Source organism: Muscardinus avellanarius (genome assembly GCF_963383645.1).
Source record: "Muscardinus avellanarius genome assembly, chromosome: 1".
Classification (NCBI taxonomy): Eukaryota; Metazoa; Chordata; class Mammalia; order Rodentia; family Gliridae; genus Muscardinus; species Muscardinus avellanarius.
The window spans coordinates 147,546,699-147,565,185 of NC_137786.1; positions in this window are offsets into that span (position 1 = coordinate 147,546,699).

An 18,487-nucleotide genomic window follows, 5' to 3' on the forward strand; every position below is an offset into this window, starting at 1 on the left:
AGTCAAAATGATAATATTATGCAAACTATATAATATTGCCTTTATGTACATATGTATATATGTATGCATAAAATTCAAAAATAGAAACAAAATAGAGCTTAAACTATTACATATTAGAAAAAGCTAAATGGCATTTTCTAAAAATGGAAATTGATATATATATTATAACTATGTTTAAAAATGGGGGATATAGTTAAAAAGAATGAGGTTTTTTCAGCCCCCAAGAACCAATTTTCACCCTTTGTCGGATGATATTGCCCCTGTTGAGAATGTATGCCCTATATCTCTCTCTCAATTTACAAGCGTTATAGGGTACAGAGAAACAAATTAAACAACGCCACAGGGATATAATTTAAAAAGCCAGTGAGTGCTCATGTGTCTATTTTTATAATGGAGAAATAAAACAACATTTTAAAAATGTGTACCTATAAGGAAGTAAAACTTAGAAAGTGGAGAAAAAGGGATAGAAACTGAACTTACCTTAAAATATCTTGTTTAAAAGAACTGACCTTGCAACTATTTACAAAATTAATTTTTAAACATTAATCCTTAAAATGTGAATGCAAAGAAAAACAATGTGCCTATAAGATATACAAAGCTATAAGAAAAAAATTATTCTATAACAAGAAAAAGTGATAGATAATGTAGGGGTTAAAGAAATTAAAAATAAACAAATTTCAATGTGTAAAATATTTTAATACTAATTCAAAAACAGAAAATATAAAAATTAACATAAAATTTGGAAAAGCTAATAGTAAGATATCTCTCTGTTTTAAATATTTTATATGCAACAATAACAATATCATATATAAAATGAATCTCTACCTTTAAATATTCATAAGTAACTATGTATGGACTAAATAATGTGTGGGGGAGAAAGAAATAGGGTGGGGCAAGAGGTGACTATCTATTCATGTGTGTAATCACTAAAGTTGTACAAAGGGTACATGGAGATTCTCTCTCCTTCATATATATTTGCCATCTTCCATTATACAAGTGTTTTTTTAATGGCTAAGGATTCAACACAAGATTTTGGCCAAAGAAATCAAAGTAGACCCAAAAATTGAGGAAAAGAAAAAAATATATTTATAAACCAAATAAAATATGCAAAAGAAAAATACCCAAGGAGAGAACATAGATTTTTTTTAAATATTATAAACAATTATACATTAGTAAGTTTGAAAATGTAGGTAAAATGAAAATATACCTATAAATGTATAAGATTCAAAATTGGTGCAAGAAAGAGAATTTCTAAAGAGCAGTATTAAAGGGATTGATAAACTGGACATGGTGGTGAATGCTTGTAATCCCTGTACTTGAGAGGCTAAGAAAGGAGGATCCAGGTTCAGAGCCAGCCTCCGCTACTTAGTGATACCCTCTGCAACTTAGTGAGACCCTGTTTCAAAATAAAGAATAAGCTGGGCATGGTGGCACACGCTTGTAATCCCTGCGTGTGGGAGGCTGAGACAGGACGATCACACAGGTTCAAAGACAGCCTCAGCTACTTAGTAAGGCTCTCAGCAACTTAGTGAGACCTTGTTTCCAAATAAAATATAAAATAGGTCTTGGAGTATAGCCTGGAGGTAGAAAGCCTCTGGGTTCCACCATCAGTATCACAATAATAATAATAATAATAATAATAATAATAATAATAATAATATAAAGAATAAAAAATCAGGCTTAGGGTGTAACTCAGAGGTAGAATGCCCTTGGGTTTAATCCCCAGCACCACAAAATAAAGGATATATCCCTCCAAACATCCTAGGCTCTTTTGACTTTACAGATGAATTTCACCAAATTCTCAAGAAATTGCTAATTATTATCCTATATAACTTGTTTTAGAAAAATTGAACATAATTCCAGGTATTGTGATGTACACTTGTAATCCTAGTACTAGGGAGGCTGAGACAGGAAGATTGAAAGTTTGTGGCCAGCTTCAGCTACTTAGTGAGGCCCTCCACAACCTAGTGAAAGCCTGTTTCAAAATAAAGAATAAAAACAGAATAGAGTTGGGAGTGTAGCTTGGCAGTAGAATGTCCCTGGGTTCAATCCCCAGTTCCATCAAAAAATAAAATTGAACATATATCTAGATATTTTGTTAGGCTAGCATAATCTCAATTGCAGTGTCAGATAAGGATGTTTCAATAGAAGAGATAATAGTCTATTTTCTTTATAAATGTAGATGAAAAGATACTTAGCTTAATTAAATGCAAAAGTATCTTAAAAATACTACTACTTAGCAGAAGAGGATTTGTCCAAGAAATATAAGAATGATTAGCTTAAAAATTAATTTCTTGTGTCAATAGACTAAAGGGAGAAATTATGATCATGCCCATTGAGATAAAAAAGACTTGATTAGATTAACATCTGTTTACATCTTCAGATAAAAATGAGCTATAAGCTGGGTGTGGTGGAGTACACTTGTAATCCCAGTACTTGGGAGGATCACAGGATCATGACCAACCTCAGCAACCTAGTGAGACCCTGTTTTGAAATAAAAAAATAAAATAAAATAGGGCTGGGAGTATAGCTCAGAGGTTGAATGCCCCTAGGTTTAATTCCCAGTACAACACAAAATAGTAAACTATAAACGGAAGAAAATCCTCTTTTACAGATGATGAATAATATTATAAAAGTCAATCTTAGGTGCTATGTACTGGGCTTCATATATCCTTCATTTCTTACTTCAGTACTATGAATGCTAAGTAGTAGCCATAGAGATATAAATTTACTTCCCTAAGATTATAGAGCTAAAACATGGCAAAGGATAAATTCAGAACCAGGTCTGTTCAGTGACAAAACCAAGAAATGCTTCCATACTCCACACTGACTCCGACACAAGCTCAAAACCTACATTATTGGTTTCCATCCAAGTACCATCAAGATGTATCATCAACATGAGACTCCATAGTAGAGACATACTTCAAGCAAGGGTCAATACTCACGATTACTTAACCATATGCAGTTTTGGGGAGGGTGGAGAAAAGTATAAAGATTCTCAGAGGCAAATAGTCCTCACACAAAGAATCATTTCAAAGGCAACAAAGAAAACATTAAATCTGATCCCAGTATCCCTGAATACAATAACACAGATATGGACTCTACAGAAACAAAGATTCACAAGTCCAATACGACCAAGAGCATTCTGAGATGTAGTGCATTGATTTTAGTGAGAGAGAGAAAAAAGGTGGATACAACTGGTTATTAACAACCATAAAATCCACTGAAATTTTGAGAAGACCAACTGTGTACTGATCACTGTTTAATCATTATGAACTTCAGTTTCTGTCTACTGCAGAAGAGAAGGGATGTGATTGTCCTGACACTGATGCTAAATGGGGGCAGATGGCAGCCAAGGTCAGAACCTTAGAGAAAATCTACAGAAGAGTGCCAGGAACTCTTGTTGTAAATAACCTTCCAAGCTTAGCTTGCCAAAACTAGCAGGGCCAGTCTAGAGAGAAGAGAAAGGAGTTGTTGGAAATAGATATCCCTGGGAAATTGGTCCTGGGTAAAATGACCTTTGGTGTGCCCTCTCTATAAGGAACTTGGGAACATGCTGGGGTTGCTGCTAGCTATCACATCTTGTTGGCAGGCAGGAAAATATATGTGAATCTACAAAATAGTGAATAGAGACAAGATAAAAAAAAAAAAACCTGAGAGAAAGGAAGAGGATACTATTCAAAAGACTACTTCAAGATTTCTGTCCTATCAGGCGTCGTGGTGCACGCTTGTAATCCCAGCACTTGGGAGGCTGAGACAGGAGGATCGCAGTTCGTAGATAGTCTCAGCTCCTTAGTGAGGCCCTTTGCAACTCGGCGAGATCCTGTTTTTTGTTTTTTTTTTTTTGTTTTTGTTTTTTGGGTTATTTTGCAAGTCTGGGGATGGAACCCAGGGACATTTGACCTCTGAGCTACACCCCCTGCCCTATTTTTTTTTTTATTCTTTATTTTGAAACTGGGTCTCACTGAGTTGCAAAGGGCCTCAGTAAGTAGCTGAGGCTGTCCGCGAACCATGATCCTCCAGGTCTCAGCCTCCCGAATGCTGGGATTACAAGCATGCGCCACCACGCCCAGCTGAGATCCTGTTTTAAAATAAAGAATAAAAAATAGGGCTTGGGGTATAGCTCAGAGATAGAATGCCCCTGGGTTTCATCCTCAGTACTGAAAAGAAAAAGATTTCCATCCCAACTGATAGTCTCCTTGGTAGCACCTTGGTGGTAACCTGAAGGCCAGCACCCACTGCTCCTCTAGATAGAATTGCTGCTGGATATAATTCTCTTTGTAGCATCTACAAGTTCTCAATTACATAGTAGATGTACATTAAATGGACTTTTTTACCAATAATAATTGGCAGCACTAAGGGGAAGTGCTGGGGATTGAACCAGGGGCATTTCAGCTTTGAGCCACATCCCCAGACCTTTTTCTTTTTCTTTTTTTCTTTCTTTTCTTTCTTTTCTTTTCTTTCTTTTTTTTTTTTTTTTTTTTTTTTTTGGTGGTACTGGGGTTCCTGGAAGCCCTTCTACCTCCGGGATACACTCCCAGACACACACACACACACACACACACACACACACACACACACACACACACACAAATTATATATATTTGGAAACAGGGTCTCTTAAGCCAGCGTGGCTGGCTTCGAACCTGCACGATCCTCCTGTCTCTGACTCCCAAGCACGGGGATTACAAGCGTGCAACACCACGCCCAGCTCTTTTACTTTTCATTTTGAAATAGGGTCTTAGTAAATTGCTGCAGATCTCACTAAATTGCCAAGGCTGGCCTCTCAAGTACTAGGATTCCCGATGTGCACCACCATGCCCAGCTGGCATCTTTTCATTAGTCATATCAAAATCCCCTCATGACACCAGCATGGGAAAAGGCTAAAAGATCTCAAACTCACATAAGTTTTAATTGATTTTGACAAGCAATATTCACTGATATTTAGCTTCTTGGTAGTCTTTCACTATACTACCTTATTAAAATATTGACTGTTTATTAGGAAAAATGAATATGATATAAAAGAAGGAGCACTGAATTGTTTATTTACTATTATTTTTGTTGGTACTGGAGGTAGAACCAAGGGGCTTTTATACCTCAAAACTGTATTCCCAGACCTATTTTATATGTTATTTGGAAACAGGGTCTGACCAAGTTGCTGAGAGCCTCACTAAGTAGCTGAGGCTGGCTTCCAACCTGTGCAATCATCCTGTGTCAGCCTCCCAAGTGCAGGGATTACAAGCGTGCGCCACCACCCCCAGCATGGATTGTTTATTAAACAATATCTGTACTAGACAACTCATAAATGTCTTATCTAACCATAATTGAAAACCACTTTATAGAGAACAAAACTTTTATCATGCATGTGATTGAAAGATGATATTTTCAAGGCACATTTTTAAAATTCTAGGTGTGGCCATGACTTTATTCTACCCAATGATAAATATTCAAGACATTGGCAAGAAACTTCTGGGAAATAGCCTTAAAGTAGAGGGGTCATTCCAATCACTGCTTCCTTCATTATGTTACTACATGTACGAGCTGGAATTCTAGCAGCTATTTTATTTTTTTATTTTTTATTTTTGGTGGTACTGAGGTTCCTGGAAACCTTTCTACCTCCGTGCTACAATCCCAGACCTATTTTATACTTTTTTATTTGGAAACAGGGTCTCTTAACAGGCTGGCTTTGAACTTGTGCGATCCTCCTATCTTTGCCTCCCAAGCGCAGGGATTATAAGCGTGCGCCACCATGCCAGGCTCCAGCAGCTATTTTAAATCATAAGACAAAGACCATACCTGAAGAAAAAATACCAGAGAACTGGCCCTTGCCCATATCTGAATGCTTTTATATCATACCTCTGTCTTCTCCTATAAGAGAAAGATTTTTTATTATTTATTTTTTATTTTTTTGTTAACTTAAAGATAACATTTTAATATTTCTTTTTGCTTTCTTTCTTACCAGAGAATATTTTTTTCTTTTTTTTTAGGTGAAACTATCATATATTTATTTATTTATTTTTCAGAAAAAAATCTATCCTAATATGTAATATGGACTCTAGATACCCAAAACAATCTCGAAAAAGAACAAAGCTAGAAGATATATATTTTCTGATTTCAAACCATATAAAGCTACAATGATTGAAACAGTGTAGTACTGTTCTAAAGGCAGATATATAAACGATTGGAGTTAAATAAAAACCTAGAGCTAAATTCTTCCATATATTGTCAAGTTATTTTTGACAAGGTTTCCACGAACATTTGGTGGAGGAAATAATAATCTTTTAACTAAATATTGTTGAAAAATAATAATTACATGAAAAAAGAATAAAATTGGACCCTTACCTAATCCCATATACAAATATTAACTCAAAATAGATAAAAGACCTAAATATAACTCTTAATACTATAAACTTTTAGAAGAAAATCAGGGTCATAAAACCTCACAACATTGAAATTGGCAGTGATTTCTTGGATATGATTTCAATGGCACAGGCAACAAAAGGGTATACAAACTCCCTAAAAAATAAAATATTGTATATCCAAAGACAATGTAAAGAGAGTTAAAAGTTACTGATAGAATGGGATAAAATATTTCCAAATGCTATATCTGAAGGTATATTATTATTCCAACAAGAAATCCTGAAAATTAACAACAATAAAGGCAAAGAATACAATTTAGAGATAGGTAAAAGACTAACAAAAATAATGAATCTCCACAGATAACCAATCTTAGTTGTCTGTTGGATGGAAAATCTTGTTTCTCTGGTTCTGGTGTGTGTTACCTAATTCTTCTTTGTAGTTAATCTCTGAGTATTTTCTCTAGTGCTGGTTTTGAAGACATAAATTTGTTCAGTTTCTGTTTGTCATGGAAGCTTCTTATTTCTCCATCTAATTTGATAGAAAGTTTTGCTGGGTAGGAAATTTTTGGCTGGAAATTGTTTTCTTTCAGAGTTTGGAATATGTTACTCCAAGCCCTTCTGGCTCTCATGACTTGGTTTGGGAAGTCTGGAGTGATTCTAATTCATTTGCCTCTGAATGTCACTTGGCCCTTTGCTTTTGTTGCCTTTAAGATTCTCTGCTGGGCTTCCACATTGGTCATTTTGACAATTATGTGGCGTGGGGATCCTCTTCTCCGATCCTGTCTAAAGGGAGTTCTATAAGTTTCCTGGACCTGTGTATCGACTTCTTGCTCTATGTTTAGAAAATTTTCTGCTATTACTTCCTTGAAGAGATTGTTGATCCCTTTGGTTTCACCTTCTTTTCCCTCCTCTATTCCAATTATTCTTAGGTTAGCTCTCTTAAAATGGGCCCATATTTCTTCAATGTCAAATTCCTGCTCTCGGATTTTTTTTTCTAAATTAGACACTGTGCGTTCATTTTTTGAATGATCATCTTCTAGGAGCGAGATTCTATTCTCCATGTGGTCTAATCGGTTGTTCATGCTTTGAATTGAGGCCTTTACTTCATTAATTGCATCCTTTATCTCTTTTTGGCTCTCTCTGAATTCTTTTCAAAACACCTCTATTATTTCTACAGTTATTTTCCTGATTTGATCTTCTAGAAATCTCTGAATTTCTGTTTTATCGGGTTCTGATGTTGTGGGGTTGTGGGCATTCATTGCTCCATTGTTATTCCTCTTTCCCATGATTTCAGAAGTTTGTGTCTTCTCTGGGTTCTTCCCTTGGGTCACTACGACTTCACTTAAGGTGCTCTGGATCTCGAGTCTGTGGTATCTCAGTCCCCACTACACCTTTACTGGGTTGTATCGCAAAGTCTCAGACCCAGGGAGTCAAAAGAGGCTGCTTTAGACTATGGGGGGTGCCAGGTTGGGCGTTCTCCTATGGTGTGATATCTCTGCCACCGCCACTCCCCCACTGGGTCAAGTCCCTGGGAGTCAGTACTGGGATTTCTCCTCTGGGGCCCGCAATTTGACTCACTGTTGTTGAATACGCAGATGGAGCTGTAGTGGACTCGGTGAATTCGCTGCTGCTGCCGCTGCCGCTAGTGACAATATGGCGCCGCTGTCACGCCCTCGGCCGTGAGGCTGGCGTATTTCTTCTCTGTTTTTGAACTCTGCTCTGAGTCCCTGCAGCGTGTGCTGAGCCTAGGCACTGGGAGCTTTAGATGCTCCCTGCGCCGAAAAATCTACCAAATCCCGCTGGGCTCTCCCGCAGCAGCTCACCTCGGCTCGCTGTCCGGGGTCTTCCACAGCGGCTCACCTTGGCTCGCTGTCCGCCGCTCCTCTCTGGAGCCTGGTGGGCTGTTGAGTGCGTTGGTCTGTAGCCGTAGCCATCCAGTGAGGTCGCTGCTGCCGCCGGCAGTAAGGCACTGCTGCTACGTCCTCGGCCATGAGGCTGGCATATCTCCTCTGTGGCTCTGAGCTCTGTTATGAGACCCCCTCCTCTCTGGGGCTGGTGATTTTTTTGTTTCTCTGGTGATGGTATTTTCTGGCTATGATAGGTGCTGATTTTGTTTTAATAGAGATTGGAAGTCCGAGAAAGATTTTTTAAATGTAATTTAGCCTGCATTGACTCAACGTGTTCACTATATTCAGGTAAACCTAATTTTAACTGTTTAACATTACTGGTATCCCAAGTCCACTAGCAAATGATAAAGCCAAGATTCAACATGCTATGAATCAGATGAGATTAGGCAGCTTCAGAATAGTATGGCTGTAGACAACATGCTCCAAATCGGTATCTTTTTATGCCTAAATTATACAGATGCTCTAGAAAATGATCCATTGAAAATAAAGATGTGGTATTTTAGATGTGGCTCTTCTAGAAACAAATTCTGAAATGGAAGTTGGAGGTTTGAAGAGAAGAAATTTATTGGGAAATCCCCTTCAATAAATCATTGGAGGGAACTATATCCATTAAAACTAGACAGAAAATTTGAACTGTGATTCAGTTGCAATGGAGAACTCCATCAATACCATGGGGTGCTTCAGAGCTAAATGACCCTTCAGAGATGTCTTAAATTAAGGGAGAGAGACAGGTCCTTTGAACTCCACTTAAAACAGTTATCAAATGCTGATTGTCCCCATAAAAGGGTCAAAAAATTGAATGACAACTCTTGAAGTAAAGGTCAACTATGACCTGGTAAGCCAAGGCTCCCAGTGGAGAGATGCTCACCTTGGTTCTGCGAAGAGTGGCTAGGTGGTGCTAGCTCTTTACTAGAATGCACTTACCATTAATGTGATTATCAGAAATGACTTAAATCTATTTCAAATATGATTCCAAAAAATCTGTTCACAGCCACTCACTCCCTTCAATGTGGCACATACTTGAGTACACAAGTGTGCAAGGTGCAAATTGGATCACTAAGGGAAATATGAAGATGATACAGATGCCTGCTTCTCCAAAAGATAAGATAGAGATAACAAAGACCTAATTATCATGCAAGGCTGAAAAAGGCATTTGTAGTAAGAGGCATAAAAACATGTCTTGGGAATTCAGAGGATGGAGACATTATTTACTACTGAGGAATTAGGAACATTTTTGTGAAAATGATAGCACTTGAGCTGGACCTTGAAAATGAGCAAGATTTGACCATGTGAAAACAAGAGTGTAATTTAGAGGCATTTCAAAGTGAGAAAATGAAGGCAATACAGGTGTGTCAGAAGAAACAAGTTTTGTTTGGCTGAAATGTAAAAGTAATGAAGGGAGGTAGAAAAGCTTTCCACAACAAAGGATGCTTTAGGAATGCTTAGTGAGGGTAGAATTAATTCTTTCACTATAAAGGACCTACTGAAGAACTTTGAGCTAGAGAATAGCACAACAGAAGATTTATTTAAGGAATATTAATATGGATTAGAAGAAAATCTTAGATACTCCTAAATCATTCCACCTGATCTTTGGTGAGGAAGAAATATTACAACTATTCTATCACACAATTACTTTACATCTTGTACTAAATATACAATGTCATGGTTTTTCATTAAGCAATCTGAAGATTGAACCCAGTGACATTCTACTTCCAAGCTATATCACCCAGAACTTTAAATTTTTTTTATGTTGAAACAGTCTTACTAAATTGCAGAGGGTCTTGCTAAGTTTCTGAGGCTGGCCTTGAACTCACAATCCTCCTGTCTCAGACTCCCAAGTACCAGGACTACAGGCAGGTGCCATCATGCCCAGCAAATAAGTCTTTAATTCAACTTCCTCCAGCAATTAATCTGAGCAAATCCTTTAACCATCAGGAATAGCTCAGGAACTCGGTCTCTCCCTCCAGTCCAAGATCTAATGAGAGCCAAAGACGAAACGAAGACTTCAAGGGCATCCAATGGAAACAAAATCAGCACCCTGACCCCCTTAAACTTCCAGAAGAAAAAATATTCTGGAATGAATAAAAGACAAATCTACTGTTTGTTCATAAATATGTCACCATTCCATGATTAATATAATAAAAAAGATTAAAAAAAATACCAACAAAAACCAAAAAACACACTCTAGCCAAATCCAGGGATGGTACTTCTGTCTCTGTGTACCGTGGTGAGAAGTGCAGGCCCTGGATTCAGATCCCACCACTGCCAGTTAGAACGTGTATTATTTGTTCAAATGACTGGACAGCTCTCAGATTACATTTTCATTTTCAAAATAGGGTTACTAATTATATTTTTCTTGAGGAATTTGTAAAGATTAAATGTCTTAATATATCTATGGCTCTTAGAGCAATACCTGGCACAAAGTAAGCCTTCAATAAATGCCGAACATCCTCATCACCATTATCATCATCTTCGTTTTGCCAAATCTTGTCACTTATTCACACATTTGATTAAAGAGAGATGTTTAAATAAGACAACCTGGTGCTCACAAGTTGTCCACCTGAGTGACTCCAATTTGGAGATCTGCTTTTTAACACAGGGAGAAGGTTTTCACTTACTTTGTGGGCAAGGCCCGGGGGGTGACTGTCCAGACGTCACACATGCTTCTCGTGGACCACCTTGCGGGCTTCCTCTTCCCAAGAGGTCCAAAACTGTTTGAAGGGCCTGTTCATATCTCCTCCTTAAGTTGGGGCATTTATTTCTGAAGTGTAAACAGAGCCTGGATGTGTTGACTATGGTGTCCACTCATGTGAATGTAAAGCCCCTTATGGTGCAGGACAGAGCCAAGGTTATGCAAAGAAGGAAAGAACTGCAGGCCTGAGCCAGGAGCTAGGTGCTGTCATCTCTCACCAGCAAGGAACTCTAGGAACTCAAGGCTTCTAAGTACAAACTTGGCCTTCCCACCATTGTGAAGACAGGAACAATAAAGGAGCATAGAACATATTTAGTATTTTTTGTTTGGTTAATAATTTTTAAGATATTCACATTGGGAGTCTCCTTTTTCACTTGTGGCACATTATGCTAGCATGGGTATCTGCTTGGAACATCCTCTACCTTCCCTTTCCTTAGGAACTAAGTAGTGACCTAAGAAGATCTGGGTCATGAACCAGACTGTGTCCAATGCAGTATGGAAATCCACTTTAAAAATGCCTAGATGAGTCGAGCGTGGTGGCTCACACTTATAATCCCAGAATTCATGAGGCTGAGACAGGAGGATCGCGATTCTTGGCCAGTCTCAGCTACTTAGTGAGGCCCTTTGCAACTCAGTGAGACCCTGTTTCAAAATAAAGAATAAAAAATAGGGCTGGGGATGTAGCTTGGAGATAGAATGTCCCTGGGTTCCATCCCCAGTACCATAAAAAATGCCTAGATGATTAAAATGTCTCCATAATTCAGCACATAGCCCAGTTATATACAAATACATGTCAAATTTTTAAAAAATGAGACAATGAATAAACTCATGCTTTCCCAGAGGTTCAGATAACTTGAGAAACTCGTAGCTAGCCTTATACTTGGCTGCAGCATTACTGCTAATATGTGCAGATGCCTTTGCACCAAAGAACCAATGAAGCTGAGGAACAATAGCAATAGCGTGGAAATTTGCATGAAATGTATAGAGAGAGCTACTTTCTGCTTTTTAACAACACACCAAGGTGCCCACATGTGTAAACCAGGGAAGCTGCACTTGGAAATAAGTGCCACTTACATTCGGCTCCTTGATTGCACATTCAAATAAATGTATACAATTTTATTTGAATGTGTAATCCTATGAGAATGGGAACATTTGAACAAACTCATTTGGTCCATTTATTTAGATCTCTGATGGCTCATTCTGGTAAAATGCACATACTTTCCTCTAAACCATTAACTGAAAGAAATGTAATTTAAGGCATTTTGTTAAGCATATTAAGGATGTTGAATTATTTTTTTCTTTCTTTCTGATGTTGTTAGATGGAACTGCAATGCACAGAAATGTATGCATCTGCACAAAAAATGATAATACCTCATGTATGACCTCAATAACATTCTACTGAGTAAAATGCCCTCAAGTATAGCAGTAATTTTTTTGATGTATAAAGAAAAAAATACGTGATTCCACTAGAACTAGAGAGACAGAAGCTTCCTTGCCTCCCCTCACTGCTTCACCTATTGTGATTTGCAGAATTGGCTGGGGGAGATTATTGTGTCCTTATCATTGCATTTAGGTTTGGTGGGATGGGAAGAGGCAGAGGGATTTAGAACAATGCCTCCCTGTGGTATATAGGCTTTTCTCATCCTTTTATAAGAGTGCTCCAGAGATACTGACATGGAGAGTGACATGCTTGGAGCTGAGTGTCCAAAAGGTTAATCTGAGAACAGTGTGTAAAAGGCAAAGGGTAAGGGAGTGCTGCTAGGGAGAGACAAGGTCCTGAAATAGCTTCCGTGAGAGTGATAAAGTGCCGGGACCAGGGCCAAGGCAGCTGCAGAGGGCGATGAGGATGTGGTCAGCAGGTACTGGGGATGAGATGGAGGGAGAAACAAAGACTGGCAATCAAATGGGTATTATACCCATTCTCTCTCCTCAATCAGAGAAACTCATTCAACACTCTAATGGGCCTAACACACGCGGGCATCTTTTAGAAATTCAAAATCATTGCCATCACAATTGAGTTTACTATCTTTTCTATTAGATTCCTCCTCACAGTTTACGGATATGTTTAAACACTCTCCATTAGCCAGGCATGGTGGCACACGCCTGTAATCCTAGTACTTGGGAGGCTGAGACAGGAGGATCTCAGGAGAACCTCAACAACATAGTAAGACTTTTAGCAACTTAGTAAGACCACATTTAAAAATTAAAATAAAAATGGTTGCATAAAGAGGTCAGAGGTAGGATGATAGTGGGTTCAAACTCCAGTACAAAAGCCAGGCGTGGTGGCGCACACCTGTAATCCCTGCACTTGGGAGGCTGAGACAGGAGGATCACACAGGTTCAAAACTAGCCCCAGCTACTTAAGTGAGGCTCTCAGCATCTTAGTGAGACCCTATTTCTAAATAAATTATAAAATAGGTCTGGGGTAGAGCCCAGAGGTAGAAAACCCCTGGGTTCTACCCCCTGGTACCATACACACAAAAAAAAAGACAAACTCCAGTACAAAAAAAAAAAAAGAAAAGAAATTCTCCATCCTACAGACATACTTCCTGCTTTGCTAGTAAACCCCAGGCCTCTTTATCACTGAATGAACTCCTTTCTCCTCTTGCTTCATACACATCTCCACCTCAGGCTGCCTTGCTGTCTGTAGTGGCTACTGGGCACTCTTGGTTTTATCTAGCATATAAATGTGGAAAACCAGTGCCACCTCAACTAGTTGTGTCTCTTAGCAAATCACATTTTCTGAGCCTGTTTCATCCTTTGTAGAATGGAACTAAGGTATTTTTTGTCATCAGGGATGCAGTAAGGATTCATAAAATGATAATGCCATTATTCTAAGTACTTGATATCAGATATCATTTTGATAAATCCTTATAACAGCATTAGGAAATATGCACTATAACACTTTTTTCAGAGATAGGATACTGAGACACAGAGAGAAAAAGTAATTTGTCCAGTCAGGATTGGAACCTAGGCAGACATATACTACAGCATAGCTTGACACACAATAGGTACAAAGTAGAAACTAAAATTCCAAGTGACTTGTGCATGTATGTTTCTCTCATTTTGAATTTTACTGTAATGTATAACTGCAATATCAATAAAACTATTTAAAAATTTTTATTAGAAGCAACCTATGTGTAAAACCAGGAACCTGGTTAAATATATTTTGAAACCATTGATTAAATCTATTTTATGACATTGCAATAATTATTAGTTTCTATCTTTTTCCCAGTTGGATGAGTTATGTTCTTTTTGCATAAACTAGGTAAAAATAGGGTTCTGACACTTGCAACTCAAAAGAGTCTTTAGATGGCTGCTAATTAATTGAATCACTTTTGGTGAGTATTGGGAGTCATGGGTAATCCATCCACCTACCAGTCAAACTCTACACAACATGTGTGTATTACTAATAGTCTTTTCAATAGATACAAAGCATTTCCTTTAAAAAACATAAAGAGCGAGCTGGGTGTGGTGGCGCATGCTTGTAATTCTAGCATTTGGGAAGCTGAAACAGGAGGATCACGGTTTGTAGTCAGCCTCAGCTACTTAGCAAGACCCTTCGCAACTCAGTGAGACCCTGTTTCAAAATAAAGAATAAAAAATAGGGCTGGGGGTGTGGCTCAGATGTACAGTGCCCTGGGTTCCATCCCCAGTACTGCAAAAACAAAAACATAAAGAGCTTAACAGAAGCATATTTCTTTAGTATATTCTCTAAACTCTCAAATGTTTACTTAAAGACATATGATTTCCAAAGATGAAACTTTAGAAGGTGTATATTTTGGATTTTAAACTTCCTGTTTGACCTACTTTTGCTAATATAAAACATATTTCCAGTGGTTAAAAAATATATTTTGGATTTTGATGACCTACTTTTGCTAGTTCCTCTTTTGACTATCATTAAGCTAATGAACTTTTATAACTAATTTGTATTTTTCTTCCACCTCAAGTCATTTATTTGCTTATTCAACCATTATTCAAATATTTGAGGAGTTTTATATTAGATATTGTGTTAGGTTGCATTCAAACCAGCCCAAAGGGCTGATAATCATGCACATGACTCCTTTGCATTATTAAATAAATACTTCATTTAAAAAGAGCTTTGTCTTTAAATCTTATTTCCACCCTAAAGGCAAGACTGTACTTTTTCATCTCCAATCACTCCCAGCCACAGAATGGACTCAAGTCTCTAATCCTAGGTTAGGAGCATTCACAGTTTGTCTTTTCTGCTCCAGGACTTAGTCTAGGAACCATCATGCAGACTTCTTGGGTTTTTTATCTTTGTATCCTGAGGCATTGCACACATAGAATTTCTTTTTGAAATATGCAATTTAAGTTAAGTAGCTTTAGCTATGTTTGGCATTATGAGCAAAGAATTCAGCACAGGAGTTTGGGATTGTTCAAGTTTCTGCATATAGAGATCATAAATGCTGAGCCAGCTTTACAAAAATGTTCTATTAAAGTCAACCAATTAAATGGGTATAATACAAGTCAGATGAAATACATTTGGCTGCATATAATTTTACATGGTCTTAATGGTTTGCATTAGCTTTTTAATACTAAAACCTAAATAAACATATACATAGCCTGAAGTTGGAGCACTAATGTATTACGAATGTCTTCCTATTTTATTTGCTGATAGAGGTAGAGAATGCATAAAGCTGGTCTGGATGTATTGTCTGAACAAAACTAATCTTTGGACAGGCAGGTAGCTTTTTATTTTCATACTATTTCTGTGAATTTCTCTCGCTTCCAGAGTCATCCTCATTAAGATTTATGAGTTTTCTAAATAATTCTAAAGGTTTTTACTAAATCACAATGTTGCCCCATGAAATATCCAATCTTAGGTTTGGGAAAAAGAATAAACAAGTAACTTGCCTGCTTCTCGCTCAATGGTGAGAGAATTAATTCAGCAACGGACAAGCTCATCTTTTCTTTTTTTAAGCATCAGGCATTTCTTAATTTACCTATCTGCAAATTATACCAGAAGGAGGAAGCATTTGTGTTAACTGTCCCATTAAATCTCTCTTTTGGACTCAAGAAATTTAGGCAAAGCTTAAGGGAAGATTTCTGAGTAATCTCAACAGGTTTCTTAGTCATCAAAGTAATCCACTGCTTAAATTCCTCCCAATGGCTTCCCACCATCTGTAGAACTAAATCCAAATCCCTTAGTCCAATGAATTAGTGATGACTACTCTATGACCTAGCATTCACATCTCCCTGTAGCCCTCATTGCAGGTATGTTGGAAACCTTTGAAGTTAGTTGTTCTTCCGAATCCACCTACAGCCAGTATTCCAAGATATTTCCTGCTCTACACCTTTGTCGCTGCTTCACTCTGCCTGGAATCCTTTCTCTCTCCTATGAGCCTGGAAAATAATGTCAAGTTAGCTATTAATTCCTGCAGGCAGCCTTCCTACAATTCTTTCCACGCAGCAAGAGTTCGAGAGTTGACTTGATCCTTTGGTTACCAACAATTTGATGGCCCTTCTCCTTACACACACACACACACACACACACACACACACACACACAAACACACACACGGATTTTTTTTCCATTCAGTGTGGCAAAGCCAAAAACAAAACCAAAGCTGAATGCCAACAGTATAAGTTTATTCAGTGCCCAAGGAATAGAGAAATGGGAGTTTAGATCACAAATCAACTTTTCAACCAATTGGGATAAAGGTAGGGAACCATAGAGAGAGCCTAAAAGGAATGAGAGGATAAGGAGAGAAGGATAGGCTGATAAAGGGGAGGAAAAGTCTTTTTCTTGGAACAAGCAAAGACTTATATGGAATTCAGAGCATCACCTTTCTGTACTCCTGTCCAGCCCTTGTCATGGCAACTGTTATGGCCCTTGGGGTGTGCCATTTAGCCTGTAGATAAAATGATAATGAGATTTGGGATCTACCAGAGGTCATTTAGTCTGTGAGCTGGTCTGGTCACAGAGGACTTGCAGCCTGTCAACATCCTGTTCTTAAAGATAGAGTTAGGGATGAGGGGAGAATTCATCCAGACTCTATTATTTTTATACTGGTAACTCTTTGTTTCCAACTATGTTCTGTACATGTTCTTATAATAATACCAATAACAGCATATTAAAATTATATATAAAATAAAATATAAAAGTATATATATAGTTCACTAAAACATTATAAGCTCCTTGAGAACAGGGACTATTTTATCTTTATACCCATGATAATTGAAGCACAACTTGGCAAACACTGGATAATAAAGAGTGGATGAATAAACAAGCACATGAATCAATAAACTTCATTTCTCCACTAAAATTACAAACTGAAGGAAAGTAGAACCAAGCAACGTAGCTCATACTTCTCAAGTATTCTTTAAAATAATTAATAATTTGTGGAGGTAGCTCAGTAGTAGAGTGCTTGCCTAGCATATGCAAGACCCTGTGTTTAATTACCAGTAACATTTTTAAAAGTTTCTTTCATGAGACAAGACAATTTTAAAATTCAAACATTCTTTTTGTTGAGGGAAATTCTGAAATATATACTGAGACTACTGTGCCTATAAACATAATGCCCTTGAAATACGAGGTGATATATACATGGAATATGTGGAATATGATACTCTTTGGGGATAACCAATTATTTAAACAAATAACTGATTTCTTTTAAAGGGAAATGAGCTCCTTGTTTTAAGGAGTTTTCTGTTCAATGGTGTGCTCGTTTAAAACACAGACCCCTTTTACCTCATCACAGACCCACGGAAGGAATCTGAATGTCTGAAATCAGGTTGCATTTCTTGCAAGCTTCCCAACATTTCTTAAAGTTTGATGACCACTTCTCTACACCTGCTGAATATTAACAGACATGTTTATGCTAGAAGTTCCAGGCACCTCTGGAGGCTGGGGTTTCATTTCCCTTTTTCCTTGAACCTGAAACATTTCTTCTCTGATGCACGCTAATAACCCAATTATACATGACTTTCTGACTCCCAAATCATCGTATCATTAGCACAATTTTAGAGGTTTGCTTTGAAAAAATGCTTCAAAGGGACAGATAATCCAAATATTTTCTGGTTTATCTGATTAAAATTCTAAGCTCTACTGAGAAGAACATATCTGTGTTAGATACTAGCAGCATCTAATGCTATAAGGCACAGGTCTATGGGCTAGAATCTTAGCAATCATGATCATGGAATACATACATACATATTCATATATACATATGATTCTATCACAATTAATACCAGTTAGTGAATCAATATAAGATTTTGTGGCATATTATATATTATATGAAGTATTTTATATGCAGTAACTATTGCAAGTATAATATAGTTTCTCCTATTCATAAAAATGGCTTTATTATGATAATTTAAACAAATTTATAGAATTGTCAGTTTTAGGGGTCCAATTTGCAAATATATATTTTCTTTTAGATTTAAGAGCCCTAGAACTCTCCAGATTAGGCAAAAACTGTTATGATTTTATTGTTAGTTTTAGAGAATTCTTCAACTAATCTATAGAGCTACCTTTCTTTAGTGTTCGACTGAAAAAGAAGGAT